The 24,033-nt window shown below is 42.1% G+C and overlaps 1 protein-coding gene across 6 annotated transcripts in view; it reads right to left on the bottom strand.

The window, feature by feature from the left end:
• The window catches only part of MGMT (O-6-methylguanine-DNA methyltransferase), a 300,883-nt gene that overhangs the window by 258,118 nt on the left and 18,732 nt on the right, over nt 1–24,033 (bottom strand). For 2 of the 6 annotated variants that reach the window (XM_070250877.1, XM_070250755.1), the window contains exon 2: nt 11,234–11,374. The exons of the other annotated variants lie outside the window; for them this stretch is intronic. The gene's annotated coding sequence lies outside the window, so the exon portion shown is untranslated. The remainder of the gene's footprint in view (nt 1–11,233; nt 11,375–24,033) is intronic. 6 annotated transcript variants of the gene reach the window in all.

Raw genomic sequence — 24,033 nt, forward strand, 5'->3', positions numbered from 1 at the left:
TTTCTTATGTAGTTCTCATTTTCATAAGTATGTACATTTCTGTAAACCTCCTAAAATTCTTTCTTGGCACATATCTGATACAGATCAATAAAATTACTAAACTAACCGAAATAACCAGCAAGCCTAAGATTTATGACAGAGCTTTAGAACTGTCAGCCATATTTCCAATATATTCAATATTTCACCCATTCTCACACATCAATTCCAGTGTCCTCCCCAAGATAAGTGGTTCCCACCATATTTTTCATGAGCAAAATCCCTCTCTAAAGGGCATGTCCAGGACTCATTGTGTGATTCTGCAGTGTGCTCAGTCCCACGATGGCCGCAGCACAGCGAGATGGTGAGGTCCGGCTCCCTGGCCCGCACCCCATCTCCACTGCCGCCCCGACATGTGGCAGAGGGCTCAGATACAAGAGGCACTGGGGAGGTGCCCCTGTCCGCACCCCGCACCAGGACAGGCCCCTCACACTGCTCAGAGGGGCAGCAGGGAGAGCAATGTAGGATTTGTGCAACCTCTGCCAACACTTCACCCACTCTCACACATCAATTCCAGTGTTTTCCCCAAGATACGTGGTTTCCCACAAAATCACATTTTTGACAAGTGTATTATATTTTAGCCTCTATGAAATATCCAACAAAGATTCTCCAATGAATCATTTCTGTGGTGCCCAATATCAAGATTTCCTTTTCTTAGCTGACCCCACTTGGCAATGCTGGCGTCCTTTGGGTGGCCTGTGGTCTTCCCAGATTGGAGAAGAGGGCTCCCCTTTGTATGTACACATGCAGCACGCCAGGCGGCGCAGCCGGGGCTGGCTCGGGCCCGCTGCTGGAGACGTGCGAGCTCGGCACGGCTGGGCGCCTCTGCGAGTCTGCTTCCAGCGTGTGCACTGAGGGGGCCTCAACTTCCTTCTCAACACTAAGCCTGAGGATTCTGCCCAGCTCCTGGGGAACGGAGCCCAGTCCAGGGTGTACCTAGACCCTCTGCTCTTCTTCCTCTTAACTGCTGGCTCTGGAGCAATTTAGTGTCACCCTTTCATCAAAAGCTGGTAGACAAGAGCAGCTTTTTAATACTTAAAAGTTATATTTTTTAAAAAAAATTTTAATATTACATATATAGATTTCAACAAACCAAGCAAACTTTATATCCCAGGATCATATATAATGAAGGAAAAGCTAAACAGACAATAGTTAGAGAAAAGAATTGTCTGGCAGAGTAGAACTACTTGTCTAAAGTCACCTCTGAATAAACTGGAAAACACAACACAGTAATTACACCATCTCTAAATCATCCTACAGTAGATATTAGCTGAAGGTTTAGTCATTCTATCAATTTTAAACAACGTGGAACTAAAATAACTAACTACTATTACTGTAAAGTAGTTTCTACTTGGTATAACACAACTTTTTCTACAAAAATAACATGAGAGTACAAAGAAATATTACTGTGCCAGGCAAACAAAAAGAGAAAGAGCCCACAGAGATGGGGGGCCACGCAGGCAGGTGCGGTTCCCGGGTCTGTGATGTGCACAGAAGACACAGTTTTGCATTGGCCTCGGGGGGCAGGAACCGCCATGTGTACCATCTGAACAACAGCTCGCACACTGTGGGAACGCAGTAAGAAGTAAATCGTCATGAGTAAACTTCATCCCACAGCTTAAGGCAATATATATTCCAGACACTTTTGGGAAGCAATAATAAATATCTCCTATGAGAAAGGCAAGAATTTCAACCCAAGAAGAAAAAGCACACAGAACCCTTGTGAAGCCAAACGACGGCAGGGACTCTTAGCTTCACGTGGAGATGACACAACTGCCTCCACGAACCACAGCCTGTCAGAGCTCCTTTCTTGAAACAACTGGCCAAATTATTTGATTTCGCTCAATTTCATTTTATTGATTAGTTCTCTGAAATAAGTAATTAGCAATATCCACAAAACCTTCTTCATGACAGAAAATACTACCTTCACTTCTTTCAATCAGGCGAGCAATCTGGCCTGAGATGTCTATTTAGCCCGGTTTTCCAAATTAATTAAATCTACCCTATACCGAGCGGTCAGCACACGCTCACTAAGACATGCTCGACCTTCTCCTCCCACAGCATAAACCCTGCACTTCTCACCTCCCGATACACCCTGTATTGTACGTGAAGATGATCTGGCATGCACTCGCCTCTCTTCCAGCCCCCAGTCCTCACAACCCCCTCCCCCTTCCTCTGAGAGCCTCTGGCATGGACTCTCTCGGCACAACTGTCCCCTCCAGACCGTCTAAAACAGACCGTGCATGATGCTTCCTAGACGCACCTCATCACAGATGAGGCCGCAGGTCTCCAGCAGGGGCCTCTCAAAGGCGGAGTTGGTGAGGGGAGGCCGGGTTGATGGCGGTATGGCCTTAGAATCACCTGGAAGAGGGCTTCACACTACCATCTAACCCGACCCCCTTTGGCAATCGGGCCATGACAATGGGCCAGGGACAGACGCCGGCTGAGGCGCACTACTGGGCTCCACCACGAGATCCTGACAGTTAGGGGGCCTCTCCCTGGAGAGAGAGCCAACTTGCTCAGAGAAGGAAACAGCAGACTCGCCAGAGCAAACGTGTCAGACAACAGAGGTGCCAGCCACCCCCTGTAAAGGGCATAATATACCACCCGGAACGGAGTGGGTGAGTAAATATTTTATCTTTGATTCAAAGCCTAAAACCTATGGCAGAATAAAAAGAACAGCTTTAGGCTGTTTCCTGGCTGCTGAAACTTAACAGAAAAAATGTATTGAAAGCAGATCCATATTTACTTTGGGGGACTGAAAGGTTTTTCCATCCTACACGTAACTAATACAATCAAAATACTAGCAAACACAACACAATCGTAAGAAATAAGAGCGTGAGGCCGGATGATAAAAAGGTGCACAGAAACCATCTGTCATTTGCCCCATTCACTGGAGCCTCTGCAAACGAGCTTCCAAGAGCTCAGATCATAAATACACTTCTCGGCCTTCCCTCCCCCAGCGCCTGAGTGCAGGGCTTCATAGTTAGTGGAAAGGCTCATTCCTGGGCTTCCCCCGTCCTCAACTCAGCAGTATGCCCCTCAGATCAAGACTGAGAGCCCCATCTCCTCCAGGAGGGCCATTTTCCACCCAGGCCTCGGCACGGGCTCTATGGTCACGGGGAAGCTCTGACCAGGTGGCCTTTCTCCATGTGGAAACTGTCTGGGCTTCCTTGAGACAGAACTCGCCACACCTCCAGACCACCCCTCCTTCACCCCGTTATCCTCCGTCTACATGCTGTCACAGAGGAAGGTTTGACATTGATACCTCAGAGCACAATGATCAAAAATGAGCACAGTGCTCCCTCCTTCAGGGAGCAGTCCCCAAGGACGCGGGGTGGGGAGGTACAGAGACAGGAGCACAGCAAAGCCAACGCGGGGTGGGCTGGCGTCAAGGTGACTGCACTGACAGCTTGGGACACTTCAGTGCTTGGCCTACATGGTCCCACCTTGACAGACATGCTCTCCCCTGGTCCTCACAGCCCCGTCTTGCCTGGGTCTCCACTGTAACCCTACAAGCACTGCAGTATTAAAAACCCACTTTAGAGACAGGGAAACTGAGGCTTATGGGGATCTCGTGTGACCTGGTCTAGGACATTCAGCTACCAAGCGGCAGAGCTAAGACTGGAATCCTGCTTCAGTCTGGCTTTAGGACTCATTCCCTTAACTATACGTGTTGCCCCCAAAAAGACGCAGAGAAACATCTTCAGAAAAGAGTCCATGAGAAGCAAGACATCCAAACCAAGGACCAAGGAAATCTTTATGGGAGGAGTTTTGAAGGATGAGGAGGAGTTCAGAAAGGTTGATTGAGAAGTGGAAGAAATGGAGTGTGCAAAGATAGAGAGAAAAGAGAAACACGGGGCATGGAGTTCCACAAACAGTGAGTAGATGGTTGGACGGACAGATGACAAGTCGATGAATGAGAGGATGCAGCTGGGCAGGCCGAGGCCTTGAGAGCAGTGTGAGGACTCGGGACCTGGGTGTCACAAGAGCAGTGAGGAGTGCTGAGCAGGACAGTAAGTGCCACATGGACGCTCAGAGGTAACCTGCAGGCTATTGGTCATCTCACCTGCCCTGCCCTATGGCAGCTGAGGAGAGAATGGAGAGGCGCGGGAGTCTCAGAAAAACCACGGCGCTAGGATACTCTGTGGTGGGGGTGGGGGTGGGCGAGGCATGAGCAAAGTGAAGGAGGAGTCAAAGACGGCACTGAAAGAACCCTGCCTGAGGGCAGGGGATGCCGCTGCTAGAAACACGGCAGGCAGGGAGACCTAGGGGCTGGACGGGGAGCCAGCAGCGCTTTCAACAAGTCATCCACGGGACCACCGAATGGTGTCTGCCCAGGCAGGACTGACAGGCGACACCAGACCACAGTTGTGGGGGCAGGTCACAAGCGCTGTGGGATGTCTTCCGGCATCCCTAGCTTCCACCCACTGGATGCCAGGAGCACCTCCTCAGGATGACAACCAAAAATGTCTTCAGTGACAAATGTCCCCTGGGGGCAAAATCACACTCAGAACCACTGGTCTAATGAAGGGAAACTGAAAACAGCTAGAATTTCAAGTCAAAGCAAGGCAGAGAGGCACGGCAGAGCTCCTGTCCCACGTCCCAGTGACTCCCAGGCCCACGTGTACTCAGCATTGCCCTCGAGGGACAAGGGCGGTCACCTCAGCTTCCATGTTACTCTTCTGAGCAAGTAAGGAAGGGTTTTTCCAGTGCAAAATCCAGTGCAATCAAAGAACCAGGCACACATGGAAATAAGACACCATGAGCAAAACAAGCAAACCCGAAACAGTAGCAGCTGAGAGCACAGATTTATCAGGCACAGACATAAAGCAACGCAACCATTTTCAGAGAAACAAAAGTCCAGCCTGAATATGCCCATGTTAAGACCAAGAGCCACCATGTAACTGAGCTCCATGATACAGCCCTTAGAATTCAGCCTGGAGTCATAAAGTTAAAAAAAAATCAGAATACTCCATTTTTATTTTATATAGTATTACATGATATTAAAACACACTGCTTGATATTTGATATTTTAGTAGGCCTACCTTTTAACATATAAATGCATGCCAGGCTAATCGCAAAGCCCTTTTGTATTATATTGTTTCCATTTCTGTCTAAACCAAGGGGCCCAATAGGCTAATTTAATGGTATACAGCTTATCAATGGACTAGAAAACAGAAGATGCTACAAGAGATGCTTATCTACCACTAATCCCCTTACTTCACTTGAATTTTCTAAATTCCACTTACTGTGTCTGGAAAAATTCCCACTGCTTCTATTTTTCTGGGCAAATTCCACCAATTATATTTTCCCTAGGCATATTCACTCCCAATTCTTTATTCACTTTAGGAAAACAGCAGACCAGTGTCATCCTCCCAAAATCAGCAGTAGGACACACACACACTGCTAGTGTGAGCCTGTGACACTTTAAAGTCAGCCTTAGTTTCCAAAGCATCTTCCACGGTCTTTGCCATATGTCATACAAATCACCAGTACTAGAAACTTTGTTACCAAGTCAGAAAAAAACAAAACACCCACCCACTCACACAGACCTGGAGATAGTGAGGTCCAAATGGTGGTGGAGGGTGCCAGGGTGCAACCAGTCACCACATACGGGGTAGCTGGACTTCAGGGCCACTTCCCTCCCACCCATCTGGAAAACTGGAAACTTCAGTATCAGGCTGCCCCTGGTGGCCAGTGATGGCACAGGCCCCTCATCAGGAGGGTGCTTGGGAAGTTTCCAATCTAATCACAACCTGGCTGGGGTCTGACACTCACCCTAATTAGAGTCCTCTCCATTCATTCTTAACAGTGGGGTATTGGCAATTCGGAGGCATTTTTGTCTGTCACAATGACTGCAGGAGCTATTAACATGTAGAGGGCAGGAATCAGGAAGGTAGAATGTTCTGGAATATGTGGGACCACCCTGGACAACAGAGAGTCACCTGCACCCTGCAATACATTCAGGTCTAAAGTCAATCTGAACCTAGAGCATAACTCCATTTAGCATGTAACCATGCAGAATTTTGGGGGCAGTTTTAATATACACAGGCTTTTCCAGGAATGCACCTAGCCTGCAACTCAAGGGAAAGATGGACTCCATTTTCTTTGGAACTTTACAAAAAGTTGTCCACCGTATTGGAAAAAATCGCAACGCTAATGTCCACACTGACCAGATCATGAATCGCCATTCGACAAAACTGAGTCTGGGCAGCTGTTGCGCTCCAGGGGCACACACCCACTTACTTCATCATGCGTTCTAGCACAGCCCTGCCCAAGCATTTCTGTCTGAATACACAATTTTACGATAAATGACCGCCCTTTTGTTTATATCTTAAAGTTTTTTTAAATAGTATATGTAGCTAGATATTATCCATGAATTTCATTTTCAGGATTGTGAAAGGAAGGTTATAAACGATTTATTTACAAGGGGGCACTGGCTATGATACTGCTGAAAACTATTAGGTCCAATGAGAAATTCCCAGTACATAGGCAAAGACAGGGAAACAAAACACATTGATGAGAATCTTCCTTACACTTTTTTAAAACAATTAACTAACATTCAACTTTTGATATCTAAATGATTTAATCAAATATTTTTTTAAAGCCTGTAACATTCAGACAAGGGGCAATGCTGAAAAGAGAGTAAAACATTCAAGCCCCCTGGATCCGACAGAATTCCAAGTCAGCTTCCATCTGAGTATTAGAAGAGTTGAAGCCAGAATCGCTAAATAAAAGGTAATGCAAGTAGGCATAACACAATAAAAGATATTACCTTCCAAACGCATTATTGTTGCCAATTATAAGAATCACTTCAACTTAATTTCAAAAGCACAATCACCCTCAACAGAAACAGTCTCTTTTTTAAATTTCAGGGAGTATTACATTAAGGCAATAACTCACCTTCCAGCTATAATATCACCCTCCCTTATTGCAACACTACATTTCATAAATACTTCTCATCGACAAGTCAAGCTAATTCAGGTTAATTTTATTGTATTTTGGTGCTATCTCACATTTGTGTGCAATTACCTTTATCATTTTATTGCCACGGCAGAAAGTAATCAGAACAATTATTTGAAAACGGAGGTTTATAAATTCTAAATCACAGTTGCTGGCATTTTTGATAAAACAGCAGCTTCATCTCGGGAAGTGGCAGGGACACGGGATAAATCATGCATCAGTCAAGTGTAGCTGACCCCCAAGTGCATTGCACAATATCAGAAGTGCTTCCAAAGAAACTTTCCAGCATCATCCATCATCCTTCATAATACTAAAATAGCTACACACCTGAAGAATAGAAGCTAGAGGATAATAAAAAAAAAGATTCCAAGCAGTGTGGGCAAAACCATTAACTGTGCTCCCGTTAAACTGTAAGATATGGCCTATGCACATAAACAAATATGACTTTACAATAACTCTAAATATCTGTATTCATATTCGTCAACTCAGTTTTAAATATAAATGAAATATGGAGTAGAGTCATAAAAAGAAAAAGTGCATTTCTAGCCTACATGCATTTTTATGTTCTGTTTGGGTACGGCTGCTTTTAAAATCACTGTCTCTGTAAGGTCTGCGTGGGTAATACTGGATACCCACAGTCAGCGTATTACTGAGTGTCTACAGCCGTTCTCTGCTCCTCATTTCCTCCAAAAGTTTATTGCTTAAGAAAAAAAGAATGTAACTTGATTTTAAAGACAAGAATAAAGGGAGACATCTTTAAGTTCACACATTGGTTTTCCCTAAGTTAATTACAAGTGACAGGGCGCACTGAAGTTACACAGGCCATTAGGAAGGCATCTGGCCCGGTCCCCAGTCACACATCTTTACACGGGGGAAAATCGCCTTGGACCTCAGCTGCAGCCTTCTTTAGGGAAAGACAACTACCACATCACACCATGCATCTCTGGCATATACTATCATACCCTATTTTAACTCATTTTTATAAAGCAAAATAAAATAACCATGTGATCAGTTATTACCTTTTACGTCAAAAAGCAAATACCCCAGAAAAAGCAGCCTTCTGCACCTTTGTAGGCAACCTCATGTCAACAGACTATCAAAAGGTATAGCTGGGTAGGAATGAAATTTATTAGCTGCATACGTCTGACACTGGGCCAGGTGCTTCACATACGTTATCTCATTTACTCCTCCCAGCAACCCTAAGGTAGAGCAAATTACTTATAGATAAGAAAACAGATTGAGGGGTTAAGTAACTTGCCCAACGGCACAGCACATAGTGGCAGGTGGGTACTCAAGGTCAAATCTCACATACTTCAAAACCAGACCCACAACTCTCTCCCAGACACACGCATTCCACACTGCATCAGTCAGAACAGCTCAGTTATCCTGCGGTGACAAATGCCACCAAATTCCACTGTGGATCTGGGTTAATCTCCAGATAGGAGCCACCATGTGGGACTTATAACCAAATAGGCCGCTTCAATCTGGTGGCCTCTCCAGGACATGACACGCTAGCCTGACTGCCACAGCAGGAGGGAGCACGGGGCATCACGCACAGGGGTTTAAATGCTTCCACTCTCCCTGGAATAAGAGCTAGACATTTCAAAAGGATGTCCAACAATTTTCAATCTTCATCTGATGAAAACTGACAACAATAAGTTTGTATTTCTGTCAGCTAAGTTTTATAGTCCTTTGCCACCAACAAACCCAATTCCAGTAAAAAAAAAAACTTCATGAAATATGTGTCAGGTATAAGGTCCTACATAACACAGTATCCACAAAGACACATAATACTTGAAAACTTCTGTCACACCTCTAAGCATGAATACTGTATGGCCCCTGATATATTAAAGTACAATTAGACCTTTTAAAGGTTTTCATGTTCATCTAATGAATTTTCAATATCTCTGTTTACAAAAAAGAGGAAAAAGAATCACAATGAATCACATGTAGTAAAAAAAGTACCAACTCAACAAAAAATGGGAATTAAAATAAAATGGGTTAACAACAAAAAAAAACCCTAAATTAGTAGAGAATGCTATGAAAGGAAATTATTATCCTTCACATAAAATAACATTAGAGGTGGGCCGGCCCAGTGGCCTATGGTTAAGTTCACACACTCAGCTTAAGCAGCCCAGGGTTTGAGGGTTCGGATCCTGGGCACAGACCTACACACCACTCATCAAGCCATGGTGTGACGGCATCCCACATACAAAACAGACGAAGACTGGCACAGATGTTAGCTCAGGGACAGTCTTCCTCAAGCAAAAAGAGGAAGACTGGTAATGGATGTTAACTCGGGACCAATCTTCCTCACCAAATAAATAAATAAATAAATAATATTAGAGAACCCTCACTGTTTCTTTTATTTCTTCTCAACATGCAACATGTGGATATTTGAGAAATAAGCTAATTAGCTGCTTCACCTATTTGGAAACATGCCATCATATTTTAAAACAAAATTATTTCATTTTCTGTCTATTCCAGTAGAAATGTCAACTCATGGTTCCTAACCATGTTTACATGAGCAGTTAAAAGAATTCTGAAGACTACCTTTATGCCAAGCAAGCATATGAAATACTCTCCTTCACAAACAGGATTTCGAGTATGAGGCCCATCCACGCTAGTGACCGCAACACAATGACGCAGGTTTACCAGGGTCTGTTTGTTCACAAGACCCCATTACTTAAGCAAGTGTACTGCAGATCACAAGAGCCAGGTTTCTCACTGCCGGAGAAGGGAGGTACAGATAAGGAAAGGGGAAGGCGAGAATGAAACCTGTTGTGTTAGAGTCGGACAGGAGGTATCAGGACAAACTCATAGTTTTTAATATGCATGCAAATGACAGATACAGAAATAAATACAAGATGCATCATGATGTGCATGCATGGGTCAGTGTACCTACATGGATCTCCTAGCTCTGTCCACTGGGAGGGGCCACAAGCACAGCACCTCAGCAGCAATGAGCACACCTGTAGCCAGATCTTGGCTTCTAAATATCATTTTCCAGGAAAAGGAACTCGGGCTCCCTGGAGAAGTGACTGAATCCAGACTGGGGCAGAGAAAACACAAGATAAGCTTGGATTACACTGTGGTGCCAGAAAGTAAGAAAGTGCTAGAAAAAAGATGGGCATGTCAAAAAGACACAGGAGCCAACCTCAAGGAGCTCCTAAGAGCCAAAGTTGAAACTATTTGAGTAACAACATAAGTAATGACAATATGGGACTACAACCCATAATATAAAATAAATATGCATGAGTCCATACTAATATAAATAATTCACTGAATAAACAAATAACTGACAGAGAAAGAGCAGCTCTTCCACACAGAAGAATTCCATCTAGTAAATGAAGAAAGAAGGAAGGAAATAAAAAACATTAGGCAAACGACACAGTAATAATTGTTGCAGGCAAAATACAGCAACAAATGCTGAAATTCGTGGGTGAAAGCATGCAGAGGACCAAGATATCTGCAGGGTCTCAAAAGACCTACCCCAAGATTTGTATTAATTATAAAGGAGAACATAGTGACTTTATAATTGGAGAAACATGATAGATTCCACCCTAACCGAGTGACCACGGTGAGCATCACCAGTACGTGACATCTGAACATCACACGCCTCATGATGTGGTGCCTTGAGAGGCAACGTCACTTCTGTGCTCTTCTCAGGGAACCACGACCCTCAACCTAATCATGAGTCAACATCACAAACCCAAACGAGAGACGTTCTACTAAATAAGTGACCAATGCTCTTCGAAAGTGTCCAGGCCACAAAAAGCAGGAAAGAGGGCCTATCACAAACTAGAGACAAAGGAGATGCAATGACTAAATGCCATATGGGGCCTTGGACTGGATGGCAGGACAGAAAAAGGACTTTAGTGGGAAAACTGCTGAAATTCAAACAAGGTCTGTAGTGTTACACAATACTAATTAATACTAATTAACATACTGATGCCTTGTGCATTAACTCCCTGGTCGTGGTAGCTGTACAAGGCTATAGACATGGGTGACGTAAGACAGTAAGCAGGTACAGCAGGTGAAACTAGGCAGATGGTGAACAGAAACCTTCTATGCTACTTGTGCGACTTTTCTGCAAGTCTAAAATTATTCAAAATAAAAAGTCAAGAAAACCCCATTCCACTGACAGGTCTGTACACGGAGGGTCTATCCTGACACTACAGACCTGGCAGTCGAGAAATAGGGAGATGAGACCGGGGAGGACCAGGCTCACCTGCAGGGCCTTCACGGTGCCCTCACTGCTGACGGCGTGCTGTGCTGGCCAGGGAAGGCCGGCAGCTGGGCATTCACATTCTCAGTGAAAAGCCTCCCCTCAGCCTCTGAGATTCAGAACCATGACGCTGCATGTCTGCCTCTGAAACACGCGGGCACAGAGATTCAGGTCTGGAAAGGGGATGTGAATTGTGGCTGGGAGATAAAAAGGTTAAATAGATCATAAATTAAGATTATTGTCAGCTGGCCAGCAGCTTTCTATCACATTATAAATCAGACTAAAAAATGAGGCTCCTCCTGTTTAAAATCAGAACCATTCAGAATATTCGCTCCATAGCTTCAACTCCAACAGGCCCCTCTGCCAAAAGAAGAAAAGAAAAAATGAATACACCAAGACTACTATACTCAAAAGGGGGAAAAGGTAGAGATTATGTATGAGTTTATTTAAAACACGACTGTGGAGGATATTTCTCCCTGTATTTTTTTCCAGAAACATCCAGACCATGGAAACAGGCAGCATTGGTGCACCATCCTGGATTCTACCGTTGCACAAGCTGACGTGATGGAAACTGGGAGACCCTGGCCCAGACTTCACGACCCTGAGTGGGTTCCAGGTCAGGCCACAATACAAAGACGCAAATGATGGTCAGAGACAGCTACCAATATTTTATTTAGATATTTTTATAAGGAAGCCAGAGGTTGAAAGCATGGCTAGGATAACTATACAAATTTTGATTTTACTAAAATGCTCTGGTTCTTGAGCCAAGGTATTAATCTTGTTATAAAACTAGTCTCTCTTCTCACTGGCCATTCATTAAATTTACATAAATTTTAAAATGTTCTTATTGTTAGTGGATCATAACAAAAAGGCAAACAGAAAACGTGCAGTCCTAAGGCTGCCTTTGGAGGTGGGGGGGCTGGAGGAAGATTGAGGGTGACAATGGAAAGTCCAGACCTTTGTGCTGCCTCAATATTTATAAAACACTGCTTTCTGTTTGTAACAAAGTTTGATCCCAGAGAAGAAAATGATCAATTTTCTTTTCTTAAAAAGGGTGAGGATAGAGGCCAGGCTGGTGACAAAACGGCTAAGTTCACACGCTCCACTTCAGCAGGTCAGGGTTTGTGGGTTCAGATCCTGGGAGCAGACCTACACACCGCTCATCAAGCCATGCTGTGGTGGCATCCCACATACAGAATAGAGGAAGATTGGCAAAGTTGTTAGCTCAGCAACAATCTTCCTCAGCAAAAAGAGGAAGACTGGCCACAGATGTTAGCTCAGGGCCAATCTTCCTCACAACAAGCAAACAAACAAAAGGATGAGGATAAAATTAAAAGGGAGACTCCCAAATGCAAACACTAAGACCAGACTGCGCCATCCCTCTGTGCTCTCAGAAAACCACCCTATGCAAGGGCAGGCTGCAGTGCCCGCCCCGAACATGTCAGAGCGCCAGGAAGTTACCGTGCAGCAGCGATCTTCTTAGCACCATCCTGCGGGACACAGGAAGACATCAACTGTCCTGCAAAGGCTTCGGGAACATCACTACATTCCCTGGGTCCAGACACAGGGCTGTTTCTGCAGGAACCCACATCCCGATGAAGTCCTGATGTCATTTAACTATGTGAAGAAACTCTGCCTAGCAAAAAAGGAATAAGAATCCTGGAGGAAAGAGATAAGGCGGGACAGAGCACATCCCATCCACATGACAGAGAGAGCACATCCCGTCACCATTTCTCCCCTCTGACAATGTGCTGTAGTCTAAGGTTATATTATATCAAGTGGTTCCAGAATTTTGAAGTAGGCCCGATCAAAAGAAATGAGAGTTTTCTATCTCTACAAGCAAACAGGAATTTAAAAGTTCAGCAGGTCATCCATCATCTGTAATGAGTCATAATCAGCAAGCAAAACGTAGAGGAGGAAGCTTATCACTTGGCCTATAAAAGCTCCTGCTCCATGGGGTAAAAACGCACTGAACTTAATAAGCACTCCATTATAACAAATAAACCCAAACACCTAATTACCAAGTGACTATTTATAGTTTCTAAAATAACCTAGTTTTACAAAGCAGATATTTTAAGATTCACAGGAAAATCTTGCCCGATTCCAGCATTAGATATTACATTTATTTTGCCTAGACCCAGAGGATCAAGAGATCTCTAACTCTAAATTACATTATTTGTACCAAAAATTCAAAGAGAAATTAGTCTCATTTACAAACAGCAATTACTTATAACAGAAAACTGAATCATAAATTTAAATTGTTAATTTTGACAAAAATCCAAAACCTGGTTAAAGGAAAAGTGCAGCGCTAACAGAAGCATCTACATGTGGTGTCGGCAACGTCGTAGTTTACTCAAACGGTTGTGCAGCACAAGCTGATTTCCAACAAAATCCTTTCTTCTTCTCTAGTTCGGCCTACTTTATATTTTTAGTGTCCTGTTCAGGCAACGTCCTCTCCCTATGAGGTGATGTCCCTATCAAAACCTCATAGAGAGGGAAAGTACGCAATCCGTTAGTACACAAAAAAGCACTAGTGATAAAATAAATAAAAATAGGGGGCCGGCCCCGCGGCGGGGTGGTTAAGTTCATGTCTTCAGCTTCCGCGGCCCAGGGTTTCGCTGGTTCGGATCCTGGGTGCCGACATGGCACCACTCATCAAGCCATGCTGAGGCGGCATCCCACATGTCACAACTAGGAGGACCCACAACTAAAAATATACAACTATGAACCGGGGGGCGTTGGGGAGAAAAAGGGAAAAAAAAATCTTTAAAAAAATAAATAAATAAATAAAATCAAAAACAGCAAAGAAAACCAAGTGTCAGAATCAGAATGGACCCTGAAGACCACTAAATACCATTTAACAAACATTTAAGTCATCTGAACCAGCACTGGCCAATATAGTAGCTATTAGCCACATGTGGCTACTTGTTTAAAATTTAAATTAACTAGAACGTAATAAAATTAAAAATTCAGTTTCTAAGTTGCACTTGTCACATTTCAAGTGCCCAACAGCCACATGCAACCAGCAGCTACCATACTGGACAGCACAGATAGGAAACATTTCTATCATTGCCAAAAATTCTGTTGACATTGCTGACCAACCTTGTCACTGTACACATTAGGGAAACTGAGACCCAGGAGGTAATGAGTTGATGTCACTGATAAACCAGAAGCCTGGCCACATAGCAAGTGGTTGGTCCCTGAGCACATTAGTTACTTCTTCTGCCCATGGAGCGTCTAAGTTCCATGTGGTCAGGAGCTTGTCCAGCCAGTTCAAAGTCAGACACACACCCCAACCATGAGACCCTGACAAACGGCAGGTGGATGATGCTTTGAATGAAGTCAGGAATAAATGACCATAACACTACTAAGGATCCAAAATTATAAGACACGGTCCCTGAACTCAAGAAGCTGAGAGGCTGGGTAAGAATTTCTCAATCTAAGACTTCAGAAGTCTTCCCTACTTGGTTTAGTTCTCAAAAACACCATAATAAACATCTGTGTACAGAAAATTTGAATTAATTCTTCAGGACAGAGTCTCAGATATGAAATTGCCCTAAATACCTAACAATGAAAGAATATGACATCTTTATAGTGGGATGCCATACCATCTCTAGAAATACTGTTGGCAAAGAGTTCAATAAGATGGATAAGCACTTAGGATACAAGGTCAGGTGAAAAAGCCAAACACAAAACTATCCCATGTATGGAAATCATCCTGTGTGAGTGTGCACATGGTGCATGTTTGCACATATGTGCGTGTACATGTGTGTCTGTGTACCAGACAATCAAGAGAAGGGAAAGAACAGAACACACAAGCAGAGGAAAGGATGTCCAATATATTGGTGTTAACACACAAGAACTTTAAAATAATTATGACTGATATGTTCAAAAATAAGCAGAAAAGACAGACAAAATGAATGAGACGGTGAAGAATTTTAAACACACAATTAAAATATATATTAAAATATGAAATGGACATTCTAGAACTGAAAAACACAAAATCTGAAATTCAGAATTCACTGGATAAGATTAATAGCAGACTGGACAGAGCAGAAAACAGGATTTGTGACCACACGACAGGCCAGCAGAAAATATCCCCAGTGTGAACCAGACAGAGAAGAGGAATGGGAGGAGAACAAGGGCATCAGAGCTATGAGCAACACAGTGCAGGGCCAACCCTCTAACAGTCCCAGAAGGAAAAGAGAGTGGGCGAGGACGAGCAATAGATGAAGAAATGAGTGGAGAATTTTCCAAAACAAATGACAGATACCAACCCAGAGATTCAGCAGGTCAGCAGATTCAGAGGTCAGCAAACTCCAAGCAGAAGAAATATGAAGAAAAATCACAACTAACCATAACACAGTTAATTAGCTTCAAACCAAAGAGAAATGGAAATCTTAAAAGCAACCAGAGGGAAAAATTCACGTCACCTTCAAAGGCGCAACAATAAGGCTAATAAGTGACTTTTCAACAGAAACCTTGGAAACCAGAAGACAATGAAATGACATTTAAACTGACGACACAAAATATGAACTTAACAATCAATAACTGTTAAGTTGCTCTTTTTAAAATGCAGGCAAAATAGCATTTTAAAAGGGATTCAATGCACTGCCAATCAACCAGCATTAAAAAAATTTTTAAGAGTTCTTCAAGCAGAAGTAAATCACCCCAGATGGAAGCACGGTAATGAACAAAGGAACACAAAGTATCAGAAAGGAGGAGCACGTGACAAATCTACAGGAACAGTGAATACTTAAAACAACAATGACAATGATGATTACCGCTTTTAAAGTGTATATAGAATTAAAATACAGCAGCAATAAAAGCTGGGTCCCAGGTAAACAGAATGAAGTTTTATAAAATAACTGTTCAGGAAGTAGTAAAGTATCAATTTTAGGTCAACTATATCAAGTCAAGGATGTATATTGCAATCTCTAGGTTAATCACTAAAAGAAAAATATAAGTATGTATTACCAAAAAGTTAATAGATGAGAAAAACAATAAAAGTATTTTATTAATCCAAAAGAAAGCAAAATAAAGTAGAAATAAAAGGACAAAAACAATGTAGGACAAACAGGAGACAGACTGCAAATGGTAAAATTAAACTCAATTACATTTATAATTATTTATAATTATGATATTAAAATTATACAATGCGCATCTCACACCTATTAGGACGGCTACCATTTTAAAAAACACAGAAAAATAACTTTTGGCAACAGTGTAGAAAAATTGAGACTCTTGTGCACTGTCGGTGGGAATGGAAAATGGTGCAGCTGGTAGGGAAAACAGTCAGGAGGTTCCTCAGAAAGCTACAATTACCATATGATCCCACTTCTGATTATAAAACCAAAAGAACTGAAAGCAGGGACTCGAAGAGACATTTGTACACCCATGTTCACAGCAGTACTTTTCACAATAGCCAAGAGGTAGAAGCAACCCAAGTGTCCACCAACAGACAAACAGAAAACAAAATGTGGTATATACATATGTGATATTTAATTTCATGTGTCAACTTGACTGGGCCATGGGGTGTCCAGACATTTGTTTAACATTATTTCTGAGGGCATTTCTGGATTCAGATTAGCCATCTGAATTGGTAGACTGAGTAAGGCAGAGGGTCCTCCCCAGTGGAGGTGGGACTCATCTAATCCATTGTGGGCCTGAATAGGAAAAAAGGTGAAAGACGGGAGAATTCCTTCTCTGTGCCTATCTTCCAGCTGGGACATCAGTCCTCTCCTCCCTTCGTACTGGGACTTCATACCATCAGCTCTCCTGATTCTCCAGCTTGCAGATGACAAGACTTCTCAGCCTCCATACTCATGTGAGCTAATTCCTTATAATAAATCTCTTATTCCTTATAATAAATACTTACAAAAAATATATATACTTACATATTATATATATACATTCCTTAGAATAAGTACTCTTCTCTGTTTCTCTGGAGAACCCTATTATAACATACAATGGAATATTATTCAGCCTTCTAACACATTCTACAAGATGGATGAACTTTGAGGCCATTATCCTAAAAGAAATAAGGTAGTCACAAAACACACATACTGTAGGTCATTATCCTAAAAGAAATAAGGTAGTCACAAAACACACATACTGTATAACTCCTCTTCTAAGAGTAACCTAGAACAGTCAAATTCATAGAAACGGAAAGTAGAACTATGTTGCCAGGGGCTAGGGAAGGGGGAAATGGGGAGTTGTTTAATGGGTAAAGAGTTTCAGTTTTGCAACATGAAAAGTTCTAAAGATCTGTTGCACAACAATGTGAATATACTTTAGTGAACTATGCACATGATGACGTTTCAGTCAATGACAGACTGCATAAATGTTGGTGGGTCCATAAGATTAGTACCACGTAGCTTAGATGTATAGTAGGCTATACCATCTACGTTTGTGTATGTACATTCTATGATGTTTGCATGACAACAAAATTGCCTAACAATGCATTTCTCAGAAGGTATCCCTGTCGTCAAGCGATGCATGACTGTACAGTATGAGATTTTAATGCATCTCTCTTAGTAACTGATAGAGCACGTAGACAAGAAAGTCATAAAGCATATGGAGATTTGAACACTCTTAACCAACCTGAACTAAAGGTCAGACATAGAACACTACACTCTGTAACTACAAAATACACATTCTTTTCAAGTGTTCATGGACACTTCTCAAAATAGACCATATGCTATTCCATAAAGCAAGCCTCACCACATTTCAAAAGACTGAAATCATGCAGATGAGGTTCACTAACGGCAGTGGAATTAGACTAAAAGTCAGTAACAAAAAGATAAGTAGGAAAAAACCAGATGTTTGCAAATTAAGCCACACACATCTAAATACCCCTAGGTTAAAGAAGAAATAACAAAAATTAGAGGGGTCAGCCCAGTGGCATAGCAGTTAAGTTTGAGCACTCCGCTTCGGCGGCCCAAGGTTCACAGGCTTGGATCCCAGGCATGGACCTAGCACCACTCATCAAGCCGCACTGTGGTGGCATCACACATAAATAGAGGAAGACCAGCAACAGATGTTGGCTCAGGGCCAATCTTTCTCACCTCCCCCCAAAAAAATTAGAAAATATTTTGAATTGAATGAAAATAAAAATATGAAATATCAATACTTGTAGAACGCACCTAAAGCAGTACTCAGAAGGAAATTTATAGCTCCAATAGTACGTATTAAAAAGAAGAAAAGTTGAGGGGCCGGCCCAGTGGCCAAGTGGTTGAGTTTGCACACTCTGCTTCGGTGGCCCAGGGTTTCGCTAGTTTGAATCCTGGGCAAGGACATGGCACCGCTCATCAGGCCATGCTGGGGTAGGGTCCCACATGCCACAACTAGAAGGACCCACAAACGAAAAATACACAACTATGTACCCAGGGGGCTTTGGGAGAAAAAGGAAAATTAAATGTTTAAAAAAGAAAAGAAGAAAGGGTGAAAATCAATCATTTATGCTTCCATCTCAAGAAAATGGGGCGGGGGGGGGGTGGGTAGACACCAAATTAAATACAAAGAAAATGGAAGGAAGGAAATAAGAGTAAAAATCCATGAACTAGAAATTAAGCACATAATAGAAAAAAAAGAAAAACAAACCAAGTTAGTTCATCAAGAAGAGTGATAAAATTGGTAAACTGATACACTGATGAAGAAAAAAGAGAAAGGACAATATACCAACAGTACAAATGAAAAAATACAGAACTTTATCTCAGTTAGTGATAGAAAAGAAGACCAGAAAAGCTAGTACAAATGTTTAACACCACAGTCAACCAGCTGATTTAATGGTGCGGAGTTCTATATACATCCAGAGTTAGGGAGCACACATTAGTCTCAAGCACACACGGACCATCATGGAAAACGACTGCACACTAGGCCGTGAGACAAGTCTCGACATATTTCAAAAAAGCAGACCATTTGGGCCTTATACAGTGACCATGATACGATTAGGTTAAAAAGTATATTAACTTGCTATTGTTGTGAAAAGAATTTAGCCCAAATGTAGTGGTCTGAACAACACTCATTTATTATCTGACAGTCCTGTGCTCAGAAGTGCTGCTGGATTTGCGTGGGTCCTGTGCTGAGGGCCCCAAAGACCAAGTCCAGGTGTCCACAGGGCTGGCTCTTATTGGCAGGCTCCGGGGAAGAATCCACTTGCCAGCACATTCGGCTTGTTGCAGAATCCAGTGCCTGCAGCTATAGGACTGAGGCCCCATTTTCTTGCAGGCAGGGACCACGGCTCAGGTCCTTGTTCTATGGCCCCCTCGCCTTGGCAATGCAGAACCTCCCTCACGTGCTTCAGATCCTGACATCCTCTTCCACCTCCAGCCGGAGAACACACTGCTTTTCAGGAGCTCACTGGTCAGGACCATTCAAATAATCTCCCTGTTCTAAAGTCAACTGATTAGCAACTGCAATTGCATCTGCAAAATCCCTTTCTCCATGTAATGCAGCAATCACACGAGTAACACTAGAGGGCAAAGTCACAGGGGCCATCTTAGTGTTATGTTTACCACAAAATTAACAACAAAAACATAAAGAAAAATCTCCATGTTTTGAAATTTAACAACACTTCTAAATAACTCATTACTCAAGAAAGAAATCATAATGAAAATTAAAAGACTCTTTAAAAGGCCTAACAGTGAAAACATTATGGTACAACTTCTAGAGAACAGTGAAAGCAGCACATGGAGGCTAATAAACAGACTGCTGCACAAAACTGGCAAAGAAGAAAGGGTAAAGAAGGGTAAGTTAAGCCTCCAATGAGGAAGTCAGAAAAAGGACAGATAACAAGAAGAAAGCAGAAAACAAAGAGTAGAAATAAATGAGCTATAAATCTAAGAAACAACAGACAAATCTGGCTCCTAAAGACCACAAAAGCAGGCAAACATCTCATGAGACAGAACAAGTTAAAAGGAGAGAAAGTAAAAATCAACAATATACGGAATGAAGACAGGAGACATAATTCCACAAATTTAAAACATACAAGAACACTATGAATCATTTTTCCTCTCAAAAAATTGAAAGCCTGACAACATAATTAACCTAACTAGAGCTAAAAAAAAAAAATCTTATTACTATAAAAGCAATTAAATCACTAGTTTAAGTCTCCCACTAATAACAGATTATATAGGCAAAAACTATCAAATTTTCAAAGAAAAGATCATTTTAATCTAAATTCTTCTAGAAAACAGAAAATAGAGAATGCTCAACCCATTCTATGAGACCAGTTTATCTTTGAAACCCAAATCAGACAAGGACACTACAAGAAAGGAAAAACTAGGCCAATCTCATTCACAGACACAGATGCGAAAATCCTAAACAAAAAATTAGTAAGCCTAGTCCAACAGGTGTTTAAAAGGTTCATCCCAGAATGCAAAACTGATTTAACATTAATAAATCTATAAAAGCAATTATCCACATTAACACACATGGGGGTACGAATCACACAATCATTTCAGAAGATGCAAAAGAGTAATTTAATAAAATTCAAAGCCCATTAAAGACTTTCACAAATTTCTTAGACAACCAGAAGAGGAGGAAACTTCCTTTCTACCAAAGCTATGCCAAGTATCACTTTTGGTGGTGAAAAATTAAAATAAGTAACAAGGTAAGTATATTAACTATCACCACATCTTTACCGAACATGGTACTGGAGGTCCTAGCTAGCGCAACAGGAAATAAAAGAAATGAACGATTAACAGAGTCAAAAGAAAGAAGCCGACTCTCATTCATAGGTAGTATGATCGTCCACATAGAAAATCAAAATATCTACACAGAGATATTAAAAGTAAAAAGAGGATTCAGCCAGGAAACTAGATATAAGATAAGCACACAAAAATCAATAGCATTTCCATATACCAACCATAAAGAAAAACCTAATCCTAATAAAAGATACCACTTATAACAGTGACAGAAACAACAAGAACAATAACAATCTGGAGAACCCATCACAAAAGATGGGCAAGCTCTTTATGAAAAACACTACTAAAATTCGAGACATTAAAGAAGACTTAAACAGACAGAGCATATTTCTGAAATGGAAGATTCATATCACAAAGATGTTATTCTCCCCACATTATCTACAGATCCAAGTGCCTCCAATCAAAACACCAATGGCTTTTTCTAAGAATTTGATAAGCTGATTCTGAAATCTGTATTGACAAAGACGTAAGGACTTACCCCAACAATGCTAAGACATAGCCTAAAGCTATGTGATTAATACAATGTGATATTAGTACAGAAAGAGAACCAGAGAGGAAAAGAATCATAAATTAAATTACATCAACTATATGAAAACTAAGAACTCTTGTCCATCAGAAGGCACTATAAAGAAAATGAAAAGGTAAGTCACAAACTGGGAGAAGACCACTGCAGCCCATGTATCTGACAAAGGAACAGAATCCAGAATATATAAAATACTTCTATAAATCAATAAGAAAAAGCCAACAATAGAAATATAGGCCAACAGGGTTATAAACAGACATTCTGCAGAAGAATAGTCAGGAATGGCAACATGAAACGATCTTCAACCTCACTGGTAATCAGAGAAATGTAAATTAAGATCACAATGAGATAGTATTTTCTACCCAGTAGGTTAGCAACTATTAAGTAAATTCCAAGTTTTGGTACGGAGGTGCATCAACTGATAGGCGGGTAATCTGCTCCATTTCTATAAAACAGTTATTGTCTTCTAACACTGAAGGTTGACAGGGCAATAACTGTACCCTGAGTGGACACCAAGAAGAAACCGTTATAAACGTGCAGTGGGAGCAACATTTAAGAGTAATCATAGCTGCGGTGGGTGACAGCCAAAATCTGGGGACAATTCAAGCGTCCAGAGATGGGAGAACAGAAAAGTATATAAACACACAGCGGTACAGCCGCACGATGAAATGCTATCACGTACAGACAATGAACTGCAGCTACACGCAACTCGGACGAAATTCAGAAATGGAATACTGAATGGAAGAAAGCAAGTCTCAAGATACTCAGATAATACAAGACCCTTTTCATAAAGGTCAAAACAAGCCACACTAAATGAGACCTCGCTGAGCAGCAGCTAGAGAGATGGTAAGCTGTACACACTTAAAAAGCAGGAGAATGATAAAACACCAAATTCAGAATCCTGATAACTTGGGGTGGGGAGGGTGGGAAGGCGGGGGCAGCACAGGATCGGCAGAGCACGGATAAACTCCACAGAGTTGGTGATGTGGCACTTAAATCAGTGGTAAGTTGACAGGTGTCCTGAGCAACATTTTTACTTCATAACTTACACATACCTCATATATATGTATCACACAACATAAAATTTAAAAAAGAAAAAAGAAGGAGGGAAAAAGAAAAAAACAGCGAAAAAAATAAGAAAAAAACTGCATCAGAAATCCATGGAAGACCAAATTAATATACAAAAGAGCTTGGAAGTCCAAATTCCACAAAATGGAAAATTGACAAGACCTGGAAATGTTCATCTGATGACTGGTAAACAGCAATGAATACTTTTGCTAGAGGCTGAATATTATGCGAAGAAACACTTTCAAAATTTAAATTAATCATTTGAGATAGAAAAACAGCTTAGTTTCCCACTGCATACTAGCATGCTGTGTATATCTGTATATATACAGGTTGAAATTTATAAGTAATCCTCAACTTTGTAAGTTAACACATTTTTCCCCCTGACTCCCATAGCAACTCAGAGATGTGGTGTCACTGAAGCGATGTGGGCATTCACACAGAATAAAAGCCGCACAGTTCATTTTAGGAAGCATCTGGCAACCATCACAGCAGTCACGGCTATTTGTGTTTCTTACACTCACGCGGACACCCATGTGAGCACAGGCAAACCCTCTAAGCAACCCACAGGTCCTTGCACACTTATGCAGGACACACATTTACTCTTATTTTCTCAGGTGTGCACATGGCTGTTGGAAAAGCATAGTCTAAACCACCAGACCAGCTGTGCCAGTGTGCTAAGCAGTTCCAGCTACCCGAGAAACCTGCGACAAAGGACAGCCCTAGTTGACTCATTTTTCAAATGCAGAGCTGCAGAGAGCTCTCCAGACAGCCAGGCAGACAGCAATGCAGGGGGTTAATGTTATCACCACTATTAAATTGATGAAGGTCTGGGCTGGACAGAGGCATTAACTGTAGCGGCGTGTGAACTCTGGCAGGAAGAATACACTCTTCTTCTGTCTGGGCTCCTCTCAGTGTGAAAACGCCAAAACAACAGTCCTCAGCAGAGTACATTTCTAGTGATGCCAAGTATTTAAAACTATAATATTGGTAAGAGAAAAATGATCTGAATTCAAGATGCCCTGGATTTTCTCTGACTTCACAATTCTGGTCCTCTCCACATGGAGTTTAGAGTTAAAATGCAAATAAAATTCTTTGAACTTCCTAAAAGACAGTCAACTTGTTTCCACCAACTTCACCAAACACCTACTATCTGCAACTCACGTGTGTGTCACTCCTGGCATTGACCTGGATCTAATGTATGCAGAAAATACTGTAGGCCCTTTAAACCCAGGGAACAGGGGTGACACACGAGGAGGGGAAGAGTCGAGAGGGTGAGCCAACCTTTAGGACTGCGGGATGACGGGAAGGTGTGGTGTTACCAGATCTCAGAAGGCAAGGCCACTAGGAGGAGCAAGAACCATGGGTGGCAGGTGGCAGAAGGGGCTAGAAAGGGGTAGTTGAAGCACTGAGAGCTGAAGTCCTCTGCTCAAGATCAGACAAGGAACAGCCATGCCAAGAGCTCAGGCCCTGTCCTGCCCCCCAGTCCCTGTCCAGTGCCTCCCAGC

Source organism: Equus caballus, chromosome 1 (assembly GCF_041296265.1).
Source record: "Equus caballus isolate H_3958 breed thoroughbred chromosome 1, TB-T2T, whole genome shotgun sequence".
In the NCBI taxonomy this organism is placed as follows: Eukaryota; Metazoa; Chordata; class Mammalia; order Perissodactyla; family Equidae; genus Equus; species Equus caballus.